Below are 22,703 nucleotides of genomic sequence, written 5' to 3'. Positions count from 1 at the left end.
CAATGGAGTTCAGGGTATTGCACTTATTGACCCCCTCAAGTGGATGGAAAAATTTAAAGACATTACAATGAAAAGTAATTATAAAAAATTTAATTTAGCTGTCAAAAATCATATATAGAAATATAACAACTAGATTCTTTTGTTAATGCATAGTGACAAGTAGATACTCAAATGAACTTGTTGAACTAGATAGTGAGAAGGCATATTCTATTTGGAACTCCATAGCCTTTGATAAATGGATTAATTAATAAAATACTTTCAAAGATTTTCTGATCAAAGCCTTGCATTTGGTTCAAGGGTTGTCCCCTCCATTTGAAGTACAATCAAAAGAATAGAAGGTAGCAAAGCAATGCAATTGAGTTAAGGGTGAGTCAACACGTACTATTGGGGCTTGTTGGAACCATTTATTTTAGGATTCTTGTGAAAGGAAGAGGAAAGAATACAATGCCAAACGAATTGTTGAATTGTGCCAAATGGAAGTTGGGGATGACTATGCAAATAGTGTAGGATATCTCTTTTATATCATAACCTAGTTTTAGTTAAATATGAAATGGATTGTATAAATTTGATTGATATGTCACTTAGGTCAATAATGTTGCTAAAGTTAAGCTTATTAAATGTCTAAGTATACCCTTAAGAGGTATATTGAAAAAATATTGTTAAGTTAATGGGCCTTAGGGATAATCTATTTTTTGGTTAATGACTAGTTTAAATGATTAGTTTGTGGAATAGCTTATTTGCTAATGGCTTAGTTGTTATTGGTTCTCTAAAAAGCCTACAATCATATTTTAGGATATTATTGTATTGGACTTTGCTTGTTGTTTTTAGTGAAGATCCCTTTTTCTTTTTTTTGTGTGTTTATTGTAATGGTATGATGATTATATCTACTTATTTTGAATAATATAGAGTTACAAAATGATACTTTGATATGAATGTATGCTAACAAATAAAGAGTCAATCATCTAATCCTATTTCTAATTTTAAATGTTTCAATAACTTTAACTGTGAAGGAAATTTAAATATAAGAAATATAAATTTATAATCAAAATTAAAAAATAAATATAAAACTAAAAAATCTGTTAAAATATTAATTATAATTATAATTATAATTATATAATTCCAAATATAAAATTGAAGGCTATATGATTAAATAAAAATCAAATTGAGATGAATGCATACCACACCCATACAGAAATTGATAAAATACACCAGTTGTAATTAAAGGTTTATCAACCCAATTAGACCAGATAAGGGAAACTCAATGTTATGGACTTGAAATGGGAACCAATTCCCTCCTTCGGGAATTCTATGAGTTTCAAAGCTCTTAAAACTTGTTACAAGATGCCCAACTGTAACACATTCACATTAATAGGCCATGCAAAGAGATTCATTATCAAATCTTATAATCGTTGTCTTTGTAATTTTCATTTGTTTGAAAACTAAATTGACATGCTTATTTTCACATTTTTTAAAATATTTTTCCATGCATTCCATACAGTTACAGTCAGGACACAACTGTATAAGATCCACTCAAAGGACCATTTATCAATGATCCAATAGACAAATCATTTATGAAATCGAACCTGTCAGTAATTCCAACAGGAAAACCAATTAGAAATGCATGCCAAATTATAAATAATGGGGTGATTAATGGTCCATAAAATTGTTATATCTGTAAGCTCTACAAGTTTTAAAACTACACTGACATATAGGCATTCACAATTTTTGAATAATCTCCAGTCAGGACAAAACCACACGCGTTCCACTAACAATTGTGTTTGTCAATGATGCAACCCACAAAATATTTATGAATTCAAACTTGTGAGTTATCTTATGAGTTATCCTGCAGACAATCAAATTATGACTGCACGCCTATTTATAAGCAATGGAGTGATTCGACGCGAATGGCCCTGTAAATGCAATCTTGTAATTGTTATCTCTAAGTATTGTTTACACGTTTCAAATCTAAAGTGGTAGACTCACTTTCACATTATTTTGAATAATATCACATACCTTATAGCCGGCACAAAAACTATTTGAATATGGATATAGGGAAAAACAGGCTGGGTTTCATGAACTACACTGCCAGGTTTATTCCGTGAGAAGACATTAATAATAAATGAATAAACTGAGAATTGTTATTTTGATTTGTCATTTTTTTGGCAGACGTAATCCAATTTTTTTGACCCAATCTAAAACGTACTCAGAAAATTAATAAAACTTCCTAAAACCATATGATGGTCCTTTTTTATGCATGTCTTTTATATTACACTTTTCCTTTCTCATATCATTTAAATTCACATCCTGCTAAATTCAACATTTTTTATGTTTTTCTTATTTGCTCCTCTTACTAAATTTAGCATAGGAAATTTTGTTTTTCTTATTTTTATAGGTTAAAGATATAATTTTTTTATTGCTCAGTAAGACCTTGCATGTGATATATGTAGAAGCATTTTGTATATATGACGCATTTCGTACTTCCAAAACATTTAACCCTATCTATGTGCTTTGCTTAACTACGTGTCTCACTGACTTATGCGTAACTGTCAGACATTGTCAAAATACTATTGGTGTAAGACATAGTCATAATAGTATTGGTGAAGGGATTGTGATTATACAACTTTTATTGGGAGATTTTGTTTGGAATGTGTGAAATAATTTTTTATTAGATAATGATTTTTTGTCATCTAAAATGTATTTTCGAATCTATAAATGGATTCAGTGTCATGAAATGTTTTTGGGGCGGTAGGATCTTACTACAATCCATCTAATCCAAAGTAAGATAGAAGCTTCCCTCAACCCTTTTATAGAAGAAATAGTTCCCCCTTATAATTAAATTTCAATCATGACTAGGGAGCGGGTATGGATGATAGCATAACCGAGGGGAATGAGTTTAAATCCAAGTGGGAGGGGTCACATGGCTAGAGAGATTGTCCCATAACATAAAAACCTCTGAATTTAATAGCCTATATATAACATGCACGCGGGCTCAATTATACAATGACATACGTAGGGAGAAACCTCACCTTTATTATATGAGCAAGCTCAATTTATATCACAATCCTTCTCCTTAGAGAAACTCCCTTTCTTTACTAACAAAGCCCATTTCTCCATAATGCTTGCGACCATATGACTTACGCATCTAAGGCATAATACCTTGTTTCTTTAGTCCAATTCTCACATAACCAACATTGTGACTTGGGTCGCTAGAACCTTGGACTTTAGGATTTCAAAGCTACGCCCCTCCTATTTTTTTCTAGGGAAACAGACTCCGAGGGACAAAGATATTTTTGTCTCATTGTTTTAACAATCTTTCACCAATGGTTATAAAGTCTTACACCCTAGTGCTTTGAAAGTCTTGCCAAAATTGACACATCCTCTCAGATTTTTTCATGTGGTACCAGTGCTTTCCACATCACCCTGACATCTTCAATGTTATCCAGGTTCCTTGAACTTCTAGAACTCCCAAGGAAATAGAACAGAGGAAGGGAATTGTTCTCCACTAGTTACCATTTATTCTCCGATGTCAAGTGTTGGTGCCAAACTACAAAACATTTTTGCTGAGCCACTTTCTAAAACTTCTGGGTAGGAAAATTATGAGACAAAAATATTTCTTGTTAGTTGTCTCTTCAAACTTTCGTTAAGTGTCATGCCGAGAACTAGATGATTTTGAAACAAGCATGGATTCGAAAATGCTCAGGATATAGACTCTGGGATGGGAATTTATCTGTTAATTTTTTACCTTGTCTTTCATTAAGCGACGACATTGGTGCTTTGACTTTCTCCACTCCTTTGACCTTTTGGGGTAACTTTTGTTCAGAGAAGATGATTCTTCATTTCCATTATTGTTGTATCCATTATGCGAAGAACTATCACACGCTCAATTACATATAAGTTTCGGTTGTATTCTCTTTTCTAAAGGAAATGACCTCCATTTGCAATAATAATTTAACACAAGGACTCAATGCACATTCAACCAATTCTACAACAACTATGAAATGATCTCACACTCTTGTTAGCATGGTTTCTAGATATACTCACTTCTACTACAACCTTTGTCTAAATTAACAAGATCATTGATCTCGCTCATTCACCCACACTCAATGGGTGAACTAATTGACTGTAAAAGGTGGTTGACCCTATTTAAAAGGGTTCTCACATCCTATAATTACTCTCTCTTGAGATTTGCTACAATAGCCCTGCAACACATTTATATCATATTCAATTAATGATGATTATAGAGATTCTATAACGTAATAGTAAGAAAAGGATTCCACACAAATAAACTCAGAACACTCGAAACTCCGAGTCCCTTCCTTCTATAAATAAATATATAGGTAACTCACAAAGGCCTATCTCGGTGTTACTGTCGGTATCTTCATCCCTCCATCAGTGATCAAAATTCTCTTGTTGCATTGCATGTTAGGTGTCTCATCCAATCATCTGCATTCCATTAGGATCATGGATCATCTGATGGTAGTGGCATATTGTTGTGAAACCAGCTCAAGAAAAGATAGAAAAAATAGATCAACGCCTTAGAATTCAGCCTCTTTGAGGGGGCAACCTCCTTTACATTACATAAATGAACAATTCTTGGATGATACAAATTAAAGGACCTCCTTTCTATATATATGAGTCTAAGCGGTCATAACATAATCAGAGCCGAGAAAACAATAATAATGTAAGGGCACAATAATAACAATAGTGGTCTTCTATGGGGCACAATAGTAATAATATGGGCACTACATGGGTACATCAATATAATAAGTGGGTTGTACTAATAACAATAAGGGGTTACACTAGTAGTATAGGAGCCTAACATCCCCCTCTCCTTCAAAAAGCGTTGTCCTCAATGCTTGAGTAGTTCTTGATGCTTCTGTATAAAATTCTTGTCCTCCCATATGGAATCTTCACCAGGTAAGTTCTTCCACTTGATGAGATACTCTGAAATTAATCAATTTTGTAGCTGTTGGGTTCTTGTTTCTATGACTGCTCCAGGTTCCAATATGATTTTCCCTTCCTCTTCAATTTCTGGAAATATTGTTTGAATTGAGATCTTTTGCAACTTTTGAATAAGTGGCCATACTTCTTCGTCCTTCTTACATTCATCCCTTGCTTCGTTTATCCAATTTGGTTGGATAATAGAAATAGCACAAAACAATGCTTCCACATCCTCATCCTTGAAGAGTCTTCCCATTTTGTAAGGTCGTCACTTATTAAGTGCATGTAGTATTGCCAACATTTCCTTCTCATAAATAGCTTGCTTGAGATGTAGCAGTAAAAATACCCAATCACCTACATCAAAACATTTTTCACTACGATGTTGATCTACTTGTTGTTTCGTTTGATTTTGCACCGAAGTGGCGTTATCCTTTAAAAGTTGGAGAACTTGTTGTTGATGCTCGATGTGATCTTTCACTGCTTGAACCTTTTTCTTCTTGATATGTCCTTCTATCTCTAGAGTTTGAGGAGTGGTAATTTCTTCCAATCCTTTACAAGATATAGTCGGATTCATTTCTTGATGCTCGATGTGATCTTTCACTTCTTGATATGTCCTTCTATCTTGATAGTTTGAGGAGTGGTAATTTCGACCAATGAATTACAAGATATGGTTGGATTCATTTCTTCTTTCTCGATGTGATCTTTCACTTCTTTCACCTTTTTCTTCTTGATATGTCCTTCTATCTTGAGAGTTTGAGGAGTGGTAATTATTGCCAATGCTTTACAAGATAATGCTCTGATTCATTTCTTCTTTATCTGGGGTGGGGTCCTGGCGTATATCTTCTTCTTTTGATGTTTCTTGACCCTTTTCTTCCTCCTCTTCATATTCTATATAAAATAATTTCTTCTCAGCACACTTATGACCTTTAGTGCATTTTCTATCACAATTGTAACAAAGCCCTTTTTCTCTCTTTTCTTCCAATTGTTGTGGTGTAACCCTTGTGGGTTGTGGAAGGCCAGGAGAAACAACACTTCCATCTTTAGAGTTGTGAGGGGTATGCTTCCTGGTTTCCATAATTTTTCTTTCCATTATGTCACAAAGCCCTTTTACTCTTTCCAATTGTTGTGGTGTTGCTCTAAAGAAGGTGTTGCTCTTTGTATTCTCATAATGTGCTATCATTTCCTCCGTGAAAATTGACCACGTAACAAGTTTTTTATGAGAACGAAGCCCTTCATACCATAAAAAATGATCTGGTTCTAAATATGAAGATGCAATACATACCTTTTGTAACAGTGGTACACCATGTAGATCAAAATATTGCTCCATCTGAAGTATCCAATTTACCGGATCCTTGCCATCAAACTTCCTCATCTTGCTTTTTCTTGATTTTAGAAGCTCGATCTTGAAATGACTGTAACTTTGTACTTTCAGATCTTTAAGTTCTGAAATTGCGACCTATAGTAGCCCTCTGTGTCCTCTTTCCAATGCCACCAGTATAATCCAAATTGGATTCTCCAAGAAAGAGTTATGCACAATCTCCCAAGATGACCTGATTATAGACCTTTCCAGAAGAGCAAACTTGTATGAAGTGCCACGTGTCACTATTTCGACCTTTGGCACTGAAAAATATATACAAGAAACTACAGTCCATCCTCTTTCTATAACTTCTTACAAAATTTCAATCTGATGCTTAGAGAGAAAGTTATGATGATTTTCCCCAGGTCACCTGTTTGGAATGTAATTCAAGAGTCTGCAAAAATACCATTTTCCTCAGATCATATCTCCGCAAATATAGCATGAAAAACTCTGAAATTTGGACCCAAGGTTCAGTGCGATGTCTTCTCAAAAGGGTTTTTTTTTAGCTTCTGAAACTTCGCAGAAAAAAGTTATAGCAAAAATTCCACGATGACTTATTTGGAGCAGCGAAACCCTGGAATCCAAAGCTCTGATACCAAATGTTATGAAACCAGCTCATGAAAAGATAGAAAAGATAGATCAACGCCTTAGAATTCAGCCTCTTCGAGGGGGAAACCTCCTTTACATTACATAAATAAACAATTATTTGATGATACAAATGAAAAGACCTCCTTTCTATATATATGAGTCTAAGGGGTCATAACATAATCAGAGCCGACATAACAATAATAATGTAAGGGCACAATAATAACAATAGTGGGCTTCTATGGGGCACAATAGTAACAATATGGGCACTACATGGGTACATCAATATAATAAGTGGGTTGTACTAATAACAATAAGGGGTTACACTAGTAGTATAGGGGCCTAACACGAAATTGAAGAGGAAGGAAAAATCATATTGGAACCTGGAGCAGTCACAGAAACAAGAACCCAACAGCTACGAAATTGATCAATTTCAGAGTATCTCATCAAGTGGAAGAACTTACCCGTTGAAGATTCCACATGGGAGGAAAATAATTTTATATAGAAGCATCAAGAACTACTCAAGCATTGAGGACAACACTTTTTGAAGGAGAGGGGCACGTTAGGTCCCTATACTACTAGTGTAACCCCTTATTGTTATTAGTACAACCCACTTATTATATTGATTTACCCATGTAGTGCCCATATTTTTACTATTGTGCCCCATATGATTTGTTGCCAGAAATTGTAGAGGAAGGAAAAATCATATTGGAACCTAGAGCAGTCACAGGAACAAGAATCCAACAGCTACGAAATCGATCAATTTCAGAATATCTCATCAAGTGGAAGAACTTACCCGCTGAAGATTCCACACGGGAGGACATAATTTTATACAGAAGCATCAACAACTACTCAAGCGTTGAGGACAACACTTTTTGAAGGAGAGGGGCATGTTAGGCCCCTATACTACTAGTGTAACCCCTTATTGTTATCAATACAACCCACTTATTATATTGATGTACCCATGTAGTGCCCATATTGTTACTATTGTGCCCCATAGAAGCCCACTATTGTTATTATTGTGCCCTTACATTATTATTGTTATGTCGGCTCTGATTATGTTATGACCCCTTAGACTCATATATATATAAAGGAGGTCTTTTCATAATCAGAGCCGACATAACAATAATAATGTAAGGACACAATAATAACAATAGTGGGCTTCTATGGGGCACAATAGTAACAATATGGGCACTACATGGGTACATCAATATAATAAGTGGGTTGTACTAATAACAATAAGGGGTTACACTAGTAGTATAGGGGCCTAACATGCCCCTCTCATTCAAAAAGCATTGTCCTCAACACTTGAGTAGTTCTTGATGCTTCTGTATAAAATTCTTGTCCTCCCATGTGGAATCTTCAGTGGGTAAGTTCTTCCACTTGATGAGATGCTCTAAAATTGATCGATTTCGTAGCTGTTGGGTTCTTGGTTCTATGATTTTTCCCTATAATACTAGTGATTACCTCATTAATATTGTAGTTGCATCCCTTACTAATATTGTTGTGCCCCTATTACCCCCGTATTGTTATTACTGTGCCCCATAGAATCCCTCTATTGTTATTTTTGTGGCTTTATATTATTATTGTTAGGTCAACTCGGTTATATTGTTACTCCTTAGACTCCTATATATAGAAAGGATATTTTGTCATTTGAATCATCCAAGAATTATTCATTTATGTAATGTAAAGGAGGTTTCCCCCTCAAAGAGGCTGAATTCTAAGGCGTTGATCTATCTTTTCTATCTTTTTCTTGAGCTGGTTTCATAACATTTGGTATTAGAGCTTTGGATTCTAGGGTTTTGTTGCTCCAAACAGGTCATCATAGAATTTTCATTATAAATTTTTTTCTGTGATGTTTCAGAAGCTAAAAAAAACCCATTTGAGAAGAAATCGCGTTGAATATTGGGTCCAAATTTTAGAGCGGTCCGTGCTATATTTGCGGAGATATGATCTGAGGAAGTTGGTTTTCTTGCAGACTCCTGAATTTCATTCCAAACAGGTGACCTGGGGAAAATCATCATAACTTTCTCTCTGAGCATCTGATTGAAATTTCGTCAGAAGGTACAGAAAGAGGACGGACTATAGTTTCTTGTATGTAATTTTCAGAGCCAAAGGTCGAAACAGTGACTCGTGGCACGTCGTACAAGTTCACTATACTGAACTAGTCTATAATCAGGTCACTGTGGGATATTTTGCATAACTCTTCCTTGGAGAATCCAATTTGGATTAGATTGGTGGCATTGGAAAGAAGACATAGAGGGCTACTACAGGTCGCAATTTCAGAACTATATGATCTGAAAGTACAAAGATACATCAGAGGCAATATCGAGCTCCTACAAAGTGAAAAAAGGTGTGTTGATTCTTTTAAAATTTTCCTTAAGATTGGTTTGAAAATTTATTTTGAAGGAATTCAAAGGGCATAGTAGAGCATTATTATCGGTAACAGATGCCTCGAGGAAAGAAAATGCAAACACCTAGTAAGCAACCTGAAAGCCCTAGCATGACTCATGAAGAAGAGGAAGAAATGCTACATGATATATCAAAATTACAAGAACAAGTGCAACAAATGTCACGCTCACAAAAGCTAACAGAAGCTAAGATAAATGGCGTGGAATCTAAGATAAAGGACATGGAAGCTAAGATGGATGATTTGAAGATAGATTTGAAGACAGATTTGAAGAGAGACATGGCAGATTTGAAGACAGATTGGAAGACAAACATGGCAGATTTGAAGACAGACATGGCAAATTTTCTACAAGAAATACTTACTAATGGTGAAAAGGTTGTAAAGGAAACTCATGATGCGAACAAAAGAAATGTTAATAATGTTTTCATAGACTCCAATGTTGGATCGAAGACCCACCATATTCATAAAATCGATATGAGGAAGTTTGATGGCAAGGATCCCGCAACATGGATATTACAGATGGAGCAATTTTTTGATCTCAATAATGTGCAAAACACACAAAAGGTACGTATTGCAACTTTATATTTGGAACCAAATCAGTTTGTATGGTATCAATGGCTTTGATCTCGTAAACAAATTATCACTTGGGCAATTTTTACAGAAGAATTGACTGCACATTATGAGGATACAAAAAGAAACACTTTTTTAGCCAATTGATAAGTCTCAAACAAAAGGGTTCAATAATGGAGCACATTGAGGAGTTCAAAAAATTGAACATAAGGGTAAAAAATATTCCAGAGGAGCATAGGATTGATGTGTTCATAGGGTCTATAAAGGATAATATCCAACATTATGTTCGCCTTTGGGAAACTGATTCATTAGAGAAGGCATTCAGGTTAGCAAGAAAAATAGAAAGCAAAATTATGGCAACTAGGAAGCATACCACTCACAACTATAGAGATGGAAGTGTTGTTGCCCCTAGTCTTCCACAACCTATAAGGTTGACACCACAACAATTGGAAGAAAAAAGAGAAAAAGGGCTTTGTTACAGTTGTGATAGCAAATACACTAAAGGTCATAACTCTGCTGAGAAGAAATTATTCTACATAGATTGCGAAGAGGAAGATGAAAAGGAGCAAGAAAGGTCAAAATAAGAGGATATACTCCAGGAACAAAGCCTAGATAAAGAATAAATGAATCCGACCATATCTTGTAATGCATTGGCTAGAATTACCACTCCTCAAACCATCAAGATAGAAGGACAAATCAAGAAGAAAAAGGTAATAATGTTGATTGATTCAGGAAGTACCCACAATTTTATTGATTGTAAGGTAGAAAAAGAATTGAATTGGTTCTTATATCCAGCACCAGAGTGTCAAGTGATGGTTTCAAATGGAGGAACAATAAATTGCTCTGGAAAGTGCCATAATATCAAGCTATTGATGGGAGAATATGTATTGACTAGCCCAATGCTTTCCATTCCAATGGGAGGTGCTAATGTTGTACTAGGAGTCCAATGGCTACAATCCTTAGGTACAATAGCTTTTAATTTTCAAGAACTTTTCATGAAATTTTCTATGGAAGGAAAGGAAGTTGAATTAAGGGGTATTGCAGGGAAACTAGGAAAGATAATCAGCTGTAACGGTATGACAAAGCTTCTAAGAAAGGAACAAAGGGGTATAATTCCACAATTATGTTCGCTAGATGTTTCCACATTGGAATCATCTATTTCTACAGATCTCCAAAAAGTCTTGAACAATCATTCCAAGCTATTTGAGACTCCCAAAGGTCTCCCACCTATTCGTGATGATGATCATGCTATTCATCTGATTCCAGGAAGTGTTCCTCCAAACATCAGGCTGTACAGATATCCCTATGCCCAAAAGAGCGAAATTGAACGTATGGTTGCAGAAATGCTAGAGGCTAGTATAATTAGATCGAGTCAAAGTTCTTTCTCTGCTCCAGTAGTATTAGTGCACAAGAAGGATGGATTATGGCGCATGTGTCTGGATTATAGGGAGCTCAACAAGCTCACTATTAAAGATAAGTTTCTGATTCCTGCAATTGATGAATTACTGGATGAATTGCATGGATCAATTTACTTCACCAAGTTGGATCTTTGTTCAGGATATCATCCAATCAGAATGAAGACTGAAGACATTCCGAAAGTAGCATTTAGAACTCATGAGGGTCATTATGAATTTTTGGTCATGCCTTTTAGCCTACCAATGCACCTTCAACATTTCAAGGTTTGATGAATTCCATTTTCAAACCATTCTTTATAAAATTTGTGTTAGTATTTTTTGATGATATACTAATCTACAGCAAGTCTTGGAAGGATCATGTTGAACATGTTGACAGGGTGCTACAACTATTGGAGGAGAAACAATTATATGCAAAAAGATCCAAATGTTTCTTTGGAGTACAAGAGGTGGGATATCTGGGTCATATTGTATATCATGAAGGAGTTAAGGTAGACCCTAGCAAAATTAAAGCCATTAAGGAATGGAAAATCCCCACATCCATAAAGCATCTGCGAGGATTTCTCGGGCTAACAGGGTATTATCGCAAGTTTGTTAAGAATTATGGGAGAATAGCAGCACCTCTAACAACATTATTGAAGAAAGATGCATTTTCATGGACTCCAAAAGCAACAAAGGCCTTCGAACATCTTAAAGAGGAAATGTGCCAAGCACCGGTCTTAGCTACACTAGACTTCACAAAAACATTTATTGTGGAATGTGATGATTCAGGAAATGGAATTGGTGTTGTTTTAATGCAAGATGAAAGACCCATTGCTTTTGAAAGTTGTCAAATCAAGGGAAAGTTTTTACACAAAGCTATTTATGAGAAGGAAATGTTGGAAATACTCCATGCACTTAAGAAATGGCGACCCTACCTAATGGGAAGACACTTCAAGATAAAAATAGATCATGATAGCCTTAAATACTTTTTAGAACAAAGATTATCGTTTGAAGAGCAACAAAAGTGGGTCACAAAGATGTTGGGTTATGACTTTGAAATCATGTACAAAAAAGGGAAGCAAAATGTGGTGGCAGATGCACTCTCAAGAAAGGATGAGGACGTGGAAGCATTGTTGTGTGCCATTTCTATTATCCAATAAGATTGGATAAACGAAAAAAGGGAGGAATGGAAGAATGATGAAGAATTGTGGGCACTTATTCGAAAGTTACAAAAAGATTCCAGGACGTCTGATACATTTAGCTGGAAAAATGATTCTTTATGGTACAAAGATCGCTTATACCTCTATAAGAATTCCCAACTAAAACAAAAGATTCTTATGGAATTGCACACTTCTCCCTTAGGAGGGCACTCAAGATTTTTAAAAACTTACCACAGGGTTAAGAAGGAATTTTTTTGGGATGGCCTTAAATCAGATATTCAAAATTTTGTGGCAAAATGTTTGGTTTGCCCACAAAATAAAGTTGAAACAATTAATACCCCGGGTCTATTACAACCTTTATCCATTCCAAGCCAACGTTAGGAGGAGGTTTCAATGGATTTTATCACAGGTTTACCCAAGTCTGAGGGAAAGAGTGTCATCATGGTGGTAGTTGAAAGACTTACCAAGTATGCACACTTTTGTGCATTATCACATCCATTTAAAGCCAATACAGTATCTACTGCATTTATGGAAACAATTCAAAAGCTACATGGAAACCCAAAGATTATTGTAAGTGACAGAGATCCCATTTTCACTGGAAATTTTTGGACAGAATTACTTTCTTGTCTTGGTACTTAGTTAGCTCATAGCTCATCTTATCATCCTTAATCCGATGGGCAAACTGAGATAGTAAACAAATGTTTGGAAGGATATCTTCATTGTTTTGTATCTGATAAACAGACACAATGGGTCAAATGGTTGCCTTTGGCTGAATGGTGGTATAACAATTCCTTCCATACAACAACAAAAATGACCCCATTTATGGCACTTTATGGATATCAGCCACCATCAATCACATCATATTTAAGAGAAAATTCTAAGGTTCAAGCAGTGGAACATCACATTGAACATCAAAAACAAGTCCTCCAACTCTTAAAGGAAAACCTCGTGTTGGCACAGAATAGAATGAAACAACAGGAAGACCAACAACGTAGCAAAAGAAGTTTTGATGTAGTTGATTGGGTATTCCTATGGCTACAACCATATAAGCAAATGTCCCTCAAGCAAGCTAAGAAGGATAATAAATTATCACCAAAGTATTATGGTCCATACAAGGTGTTGCAAAAGATTGGTACTATGGCATACAAATTTGAGCTTCCTGCAGCTTCTCGATTGCACCCAATTTTCCATGTTTCATGTCTAAAGAAGGTTATAGGTGACAAGCTCCCAGTTCAAACAATATTGCTAGAACTTGATGAGGAAGGAAAAATTATATTGGAACCGAAAGCAGTCATAAAAACAAGAACTCGACAGCTACGAAATCGATCAATTTTGGAGTATCTTATCAAGTGGAAGAACTTATCCACTGAAGATTCCACATGGGAGGATGAGAATTTTATAAAGAAGCATCCAGAACTACTCAAGCGTTGAGGACAACACTTTTTTGAAGGAGAGGGACATATTGGGTCCCTATAATACTAGTGATTACCCCATTAATATTGTAGTTACATCCCTTATTAATATTGTTGTGCCCCTATTACCCCCATATTGTTATTACTGTGTCCCATAGAGTTAGGCCCCTATACTACTAGTGTAACCCCTTATTGTTATTAGTACAACCCACTTATTATATTGATGTACACATGTAGTGCCCATATTGTTACTATTGCGCCCCATAGAAGCCCACTATGGTTATTATTGTGCCCTTACATTATTAATGTTATGTCGGCTCTGATACCAAATGTTATGAAACCAGCTCACAAAAAGATAGAAAAGATAGCTCAACGCCTTAGAATTCAGCCTCTTCGAGGGGGCAACCTCCTTTACATTACATAAATGAACAATTCTTGGATGATACAAATGAAAATACCTCCTTTCTATATATACGATTCTAAGGGGTCATAACATAATCAGAGCTGACATAACAATAATAATGTAAGGGAACAATAATAACAATAGCACGGGCTTCTATGGGGCATAATAGTAACAATATGGGCAGTACATGGGTACATCAATATAATAAGTGGGTTGTACTAATAACAATAAGGGGTTACACTAGTAGTATAGGGGCCTAACACATATTATAAATTTTCCCTCATGATCTTTACTTGCTGGCCCATTTTCATACATTCAGGTCATTTGCAGTCATTTTTTGTCTTTAAATCTACAAAAGTCATTTTTAGGGTTTTAGGTGTCATTAGGTCTAGGGTTTTGTCAATAAGGTCTTGTAAATGTTTAATGGTGGTCAGTAGACACATGAGGAGGTCAAATAAAGTCTCAAAAACAAAAAATTTCAACAATCACATGCTCAGTGATTGATTTTTCCTCAAAACCCTGTTTTGAGGAGAAACAAAGTTTTTATGTTTTATGTACAAAATTTCATGTAATTTCAATTTTCTTATATGTAATAATTTTGAGATGCAACCGTAGTCACTTTGCCAAGCTGTTGCACTCTAGTTCCTGCAAAAGAATCAAAATTTCAAAGCATTTCGTCCATCAAAGGCAAAAAGCAAGTCAAACTGCACAAAACATAGTTTTAAAAAGAAAGTGAAAGACAAACATTAGGAAAGTGGGTTTTCATAAGTGAAAAATCAAAATCATTGGTATATAAAGTCTTTTCCATGTCAAAGAGCTCATTTGTGTCCAAAAGTGAATGAGAACAAGTGCAAATCATATTTTCGAGCCAAAGGAGAGAGTTTGCTGCAAACAGTGAGAGTTTTAGAGGCACGACACACCTCGGTCAAGGCGCGGCGCACATGGCCTGCGTGGTGCACACAGAGAAAATTTTACACTTAATTTCTAACTAGCGTAATGTACCAGAGAGGCATGGCGCACCTGTGAGTGGGCACGGCGCACTAGTCTTCAAAGCCCAAAATTCATCCAAGTCTTCCTCCAAAGCTCCAAAATTGCAAATTCTTCATTCTGCAAGTAAGTTAACATCTCCATATTTCCAATGTATGAGTTTCCATCAGTGTTTATGGTGTTTCCATAGGGAAAAAATTAAACCCTAGTTCCTTTCACAGTTGTATTGAGAAAACTACCTAGGGTATGCAACTTACAGTTTTTCGTTGTCCTATTCACCCCTGCCATTTTCACACCCCCTCACTACAATTTCATTCGCCTCTTTTATCCTGCCATCTTTCACCTAAACTTACCTATTCCCCTTATCCCCAAAACCAATAACCCTAATCCCTAACTCCACTTCTCCCAAACCTTAATTAACATCCCTAAACCCTAAACATTGTTCCCAAGCCCTTCCATTCCCCAAAAACCATACAAGTAGCATCCCAAACCCCCTATTCACTATCCTTCACCATCAAATCCCTATCTTTTAGCAGAAAATACCTATTGACACTATAAAATCTCTTCATACTCATCTAAGAAAAATCAAGCATTGGCAAACATGGAGTCAGATTCTTCTTATAACAAAAATGAGGAAATAGCCAGTGACTCCTCCAAAGAAATTCATGCACCAAGGATACCTCAGAAGAGTGGAAAACATAACCGAGAGGAGCCTACTACACTTACCGAGCTGTTGGCTTGCCCTCTTGCTGTAACATTCTTCCAACATCAATCTTGCTACCAGTTTTTGTGAGATAGTGGAAAGAGTCAAATACCACCATGAGCTTGCCAGGATTTTTGCGCTTCATATTCACAATGACCAGGTCCATTTGGCAGGTGTGGCATTCACTTTGACACCTGGGGTTGTAGCTCAAGCAACCGGTATTCTGAATGTGGGTGAGCCGTGGAATAAGGGATAGCTGGTGGATAGAGATTATTATGAGCCTTATATCAATACTGGTTTTCAGAGGCATGTCAGTAGGGTCTTCCCTTTCAGGTACCTACAAGACACATATGCTTATTAGGGTGAGGATGATGAACCTCCCCTATTTCATTTGCTAGAATATTGAGAAAATGATCACATTGGTGCAAAGGAAACCTCCTCATTAGCAGTATAACAACATCTATCACTTTGCATTAATCAAAATTGTGGTTTTGCATCAGCTTAGTTTACTGAATTTTTCATGGGAGGATTTCATTTCACATGAGGTATTCACAAGTTCTCAAGTGCCCCCATCAATTTTTTGTGAGGCAGGAGAGCCTCCACATCAGCAAGATGTGCATGAGACTCAAACCACCAGTGTGTCAGTGTTTGTCACTTACCAAAAGGGCACAAGAAAATTATTTGCAACAGCAAAATGAGTACTATCTCCACCTGGGGTGGAAGTGGTCTCATTTCCTTCAACAGCAAAGCACGTACAGGATAAGGGTAAGCAGCCATTGCATGATGAGGGGCCTTCAAAAGGTCAAGAGAGAGATTTCATTCTCATTCACGATGATGACACTGATTTGGGCTCCGAAAGCTCAAAGCTCAAGGAGATCATCGAGGAACAACAAGATGACATTCATGACTTGTCTCTCAACCTAGAAAGAGCCAAGTGGATAATCAATTATATTGACCAGAGGAACAAATAGTTAGAGGACCATCAAACTATCATGGAGCTCCAAAACATAAGAGAAAACTGACAAGCTGCTAAGAGGAGGAAAGTCAAGTTGACACCACTTGAACAAGAAATTGAAGCTGATCGTGAATCTTGGCTTGAGAGGGAAAAAATGCACTTGGAAAAGATGCTGGAGAAGGCCAACAAAGAGAAAAATATGTTGAGGCACATGGCCTATCACCATTTGGCAAGAAACAAAGTTTGCAAAGCAAGAATTAGGACTTTGAAGGCCAAGTTGAAGAAAGCTTTGAGGAAGAGGAAAGAGCAAGAAAAGCTCAATATTTTGGCTAAAGCTTCCTTAGCCCAACATAGCACTTAATGCAGGACACTCAGCCCAAATTGCAAGAAACTTGGGATACGTTTTGGCAATTTTGAACTTTTGGAGCAAAACATAGGTTTTTCTGCTTGGTGCACGGCGCCACCTGGTGCGCGGCGCCACCTGGTACGCGCTTTTTCTAGGGACCTCCTTTGGAGGTAAACTCAACATTTTTGGATTCCTCATATAAAAATATGAATGCCCACAAATTACCAAGATATTTTTTCAAGTTTTGAGCTTCCAAAAGGGTCAAAAACACCTCAAAAATGTCCTTTCTGCCCCTTTTTGGCCACACAGGAAGTAGTGTTGGGAGAACTCACTTTTGGAGGGGCAAATGGACACCAAATTCAAAAATTCCACCAGTTCTAAAAAGTAGACAGAAATGTCTTTCCAACAAGCCCACTTGGAGCAAAATCGGTGCACGAGAAAGCCTCCAACGTTAGCTGCAAAAATGTGCTACGCACAGGGACAAAGGCGCGATGCATAGGATGGAAAATTGACTTTTTTGCCAAGAAACTCTGTTTTTTCGCCTAGTTTTTTCTTAGTTTAACTTTTCTCTCTCTCATAGTCAAGCTCATGATGTAATTTTATGAAACTTGATGGACTTTGATGTAAATATGCTAAAATTTCATTCATGGAGGTAGATACATCATGAAAAGTTAGTTTTAAACTGAATGAATCAGTTTCCTAGGTTTTAGAGGTAAGTTGTTCCACTGCCTACTTTTGAGTTCTTAGTTTAGATCATGTTGAAACAGCTCGTAAACTCGTGAATTTGACCCCTAAAGCCTAGCATGAGTTGTTTGCTGCCTATATCTAGTAGTTTTTCAGTAATGGGTTTTGGTTGGACTCTTGTGAATGCTTTGAGCATTATTGTACATTCATCTCTACAGTTTGGCAAAGGAATAGACCAAGGTTTGCAACATTTTGTGGGATTCTTGTGGTAACTTGATTTGGTATTTTTTTTCCTTCTGTAATTCAAGTTTACATGTGTTTACGTATGGCATCATCTCTTTCTATTCAGCGTAACTAAATGAATCAAGGATAAAGGTAGAATTCATTGATGTTGCAGTGCTCTACCTAGAGTTTGTTTAGTTATTTATGTTTTCAGTTGTTTGAAGAGTATCCTTGAGACCTTCATGCCCTCTCCAACTCCTCACCATTCTTAAGACTCTCCATCTCACTTATCTCAAAGTACTAAACCATTTTCCTACCTCGCCCTACAGAAACCTCTACAAGACTGTGTCCATTCCCCAGACCCAAATCTTCCTTTCACATTTGAGCCAACAAACCAAACATTAATCTCAATCAAACTCTTCTGAGCATATACCTAGCCTAAAATTAGTCTTTAAATAAGTCATCTCAAGCTTTATTGATCATATTTTCCTGAGATTGACAAGGAGAGAGCCCTCTCCCGACCTGGTAGGGCTAGCTACCAACTTAAGCATGGTTTTATGTTACCCTAGATCCCGCCTTTCTCAGCCTAAGGTAGATTTAGGACCTAACACTTGGCATTATTTACATTGAATGGCCTTTGATTGGCCTTGGCCCCACTTGGCCTCCACACTCAATTCTCTCGAAACACTTTTCATTCTCGTTGCACGCCCTGTATTTTTCCTCTTGGCTTATAATTATTCAAAAGGATTATGAACCATAATCATCTTTTATCCACAAAATCCTCAACAAACCCCTTTCTCTAGGATCTTCAAGATCCACCTATTTCTCAAGACATCTAACTAATCCTATGATCTCTCTACCTCCTTCAAATATTTTCAAATCCTTTAGATTTGATTACAACCTCAGTCACAATCCTATTTACAAATTATTTCTAATTTTCCTTAAAAACATAGGAAATACAAATAATTTCAAGAAATACACTCAATTATGGAACCAACTCCCCTAGTAAATGAAATACCCCTAGGTCCAGTCAAAATGTGTTTTGACTTGGAGGTAAGATGCTCTCACATCATAGTCCCAAGGAACAAAATATTCATGGTCTCTTGATCATGATTTTCATGGTTAAATCCTCATGGATCTCAAATTTTCATTTGTAGATGCCTATCTATTTGGCTACCTTGATGTTGCTCTATTATATATACTTTTCTAGGCTTGTGCACTTTATTTTGCTATTTCTCTTTTACTTTTTTGATGAAAAGTATTTCATTCAACTGCATTTATTTGTTGCTTTTCCTCCTTCCTATGATGTATCTTCTCCTTGATGTGTTCTACTCCATGCTATATGAAACTAGGTTTTGATATTATAGGAAGTGAATTGGTTAAGTGTTTTCTTCTCCCACTATATACTAGCCCACATTATTATTTATATATTTTTTCATGTTTCCAATGTCATCTTGTTTCTAGGGGACATATGTTCATGTGCATCATCTCGCAGTGTAAAATCAACATGTTTCCTTCACACTTCACCTTCATCTCTTTTTGCCACTAAATCGTTACTACAACACCACATGTGGTAAGAAAGTAAATGGGACTTCTTAGAAAAAAAAAATTGTGCTTCCATCCACCTCATATAGAGATTGATCATGCTTTGTATGAACATGAGTTTTTAATTTCTTTCCCTTGATTCTCATTCTTACTTTGTTTACTATGATATTACATATGAGTTCCATATGAAAGAAAAGTTGGACATATTTTTTAAGAAAGTAGTTGATGGTTTAGTAGACCATGCACATCCTTGGGAAGATAATAATTACTTGGTTTTGGAAAATCCTCTCTCTTCCACACCTACTTGTACTCCAACTATACAATAAATATCCATTAGTTCAGTTCCTGCTTAGCTGTGCATGAAACCTGTTGCTAGCAACTTTGTGATAACAATACTCATTGTTATAATGTAGTCAATTATTTGTTTGAATCACATTTCACTTTCTTAGGTTCCCTTTAATAGGACTTGATAAACAATTTTTTTCATATGTCTATGTTTCAAATATTTGAACAAAACATCTCATACTCGCATGTTTTAAGAGAAACATTCACAAATCCACATCTATTTGGAAAAATATGTTGAACTTATCAGTTGTTACTACTATAACACACGATGGAACCCCTTTAACAGTTGACGTTGTTGTTACTACTGAAATTTCCCTTAATCGACCTTACTGAGAGTGATTAGTCATAGCCTAGATTACTCCACTGCTTAAGTTTGATTTCTTGAAAGAGTTGAAAAATATGTACGTCATAATCTCGTTGTTGCAACAAATTGGAGATTTTCTAATTTATGAAAATATAATGAGGGAACTTTGTGTTAAAAGTCCTGGAAGGAAACCATGAGACCCTCCTGCTATTTGTGTGGTAGGAAAGTTATCATAATTAATGTAGGATAAAACCTTACCTAGCAAAAATGACAACGCTAGGAATCCAACAATGACTATCCAGATTGGAAAAACAACTATCCATAATATCCTATGCAATCAAGGCATTGCAATAAATGTGATGACTAGAGAAACACTCAAGTTGTTTAGATTTACCAATAAAAGCCCAATTTCTACCATGCTTGAACTACGTGATCGATCCAAAGTATGACAAGAGGTAATCCTAAAGGGAATTTTCATTTCTGTAGACTCCTCAGAATATTCTATTGATTTCTTAGTGTTCTAGCCTAAGACTCACTTAGGAGGATACCCTTTAATTATAGGTAGACCTTGGTTAGGAACTATTGATGCATTTGTCAACTATAGGTCGGGATTTATGACAACTTATTATGGAAAAACCACAAAGAACCTTATCCTCTATCCTCCCACCAAACAAAGAATGAACTATGAAAACCCTTTGTGGGTTGAATTTGAACCACAAGAGGATGGTGCATAGTGATTCCTCACCATTTTAAGGCTCTCTCCTTCAAGGGTGAGATAGAGGGAAATATTATTAATAGTTTTATAAGTGATCCCTCAGTTGTGAATGCATAAGAATTTTAACTCTTCAGCTCTATAATGATTGAAAATGATTTGAACAATCTTGTTGATGAATTAATACCCACTATCTTGAACCACAAGAGTATACCAATTGAAATTGATCCTGGAAAAACTTTAAATATCAATCCAAATCTATACCCCTAGAAACAAAATGATTGATTTGGCTAGTACAAGAGTAAAGAGAGGCCTCTCCATGGGAATACTTAGATATAAACGATATTCCCCCTAATCTACGTATGCACCATATTTACATAAAACATGATGGTCACCTTGTTTGCCAACCAAAAGGATGAATGAATTCGACCTTACAGGATGTTGTCAAATAAGAAATCCAAAAACTATTCAACACTAATTTCATCTATCCAATCTTTAATAGTTATTTGGTTTCCCCACTGGTCTTTGTTCCCAAAAAGAATGGTAAGTGGAGAGTGTGTGTTGTTTATATACACAAGGGCTTCACTTAGGGAGCAATATCATACCACGTGCATTCATATTGGTGGATGTTTATTGAGGAAAAAATGACATAATATATTGGGGGATATATAGGGGGTAAAGGGTTTTCATATTGACAAATATAAAAAATGGAGCTTAAATTTAATGAAAAAATATAGAGGGGTATAAAAAATGTTAATGAAAAAATGAATACCTACAATATCTAGTGAAAGTAGGGGTTTTCTAAATTGGGAAGCTGTATTGATTTCATATTGGTAGTGGGTTAAATAATGTGAATTTTAGAGTGATTTTCCAATATGTAGTTAAATTAAGGGTATTGTTTAATATTCCACGAACGCACGTGATATGTCAACGGTTCACTGAGTGAATCCCCCGTGTTTATATAGAGTTAAATAATGCCACCAAAAAAGACCACTTTCCATTTCGTTTTATTGATCAAGTCCCTAATAATGTATTAGGAAGAATGTTTTCTCATTCATTAATATATTTAATAAATATAACCAAATCCAAATTCAGCTCTTAAGGATTAGGACAAGATCACTTTTTCTTTCCCTTAGGGTATGTTCACATACCACTTCCTGTCATTCAGAATTTGTAATGCACCGACTACTTTCCAATGAGCTAGGCTGGGAATATTCTCTAATTTTGTTAATGGATGTGTTGAGATTTATATGGATAACCATACACCATATGGTGATATATTTGATAATGGTCTATCTAATATTGAGAAATTGTTGAAACATTCAAAGCAAGCTCACGTAGCCTTAAGCATGAAAAAATGGCATATCATATCAATGGAGTTGTACTCATCCATTATCTTTCTTTTGTAGGGATACAGGTTAATACAATGAAAATCGAGGTAGTATTAAATATTCCTCCAAAATCACAAAATGAGCTTTGTAGCTTCCTAGGTCATGCATGCTATTATCATCATTTTATTGAAGACTTTTTTAAACTTGCATCCCCTTTGTTTCTATTAATTTTAATAGATAATGAATTTATATGGTCAAACAAGTGTTAAAGTGCATTTACAGGTGCAATAAAATGTGTATTTTAATCCCTTATATTATAGGGACTCAATTGGGACTT

This window comes from Pinus tabuliformis, chromosome 7, assembly GCF_031772625.1.
Source record: "Pinus tabuliformis cultivar Carrire ecotype Pingquan chromosome 7, CPIR1, whole genome shotgun sequence".
In the NCBI taxonomy this organism is placed as follows: Eukaryota; Viridiplantae; Streptophyta; class Pinopsida; order Pinales; family Pinaceae; genus Pinus; species Pinus tabuliformis.
The sequence above is the reverse complement of the archived record's forward strand: the minus strand, read 5'-3'. Positions refer to the sequence as shown.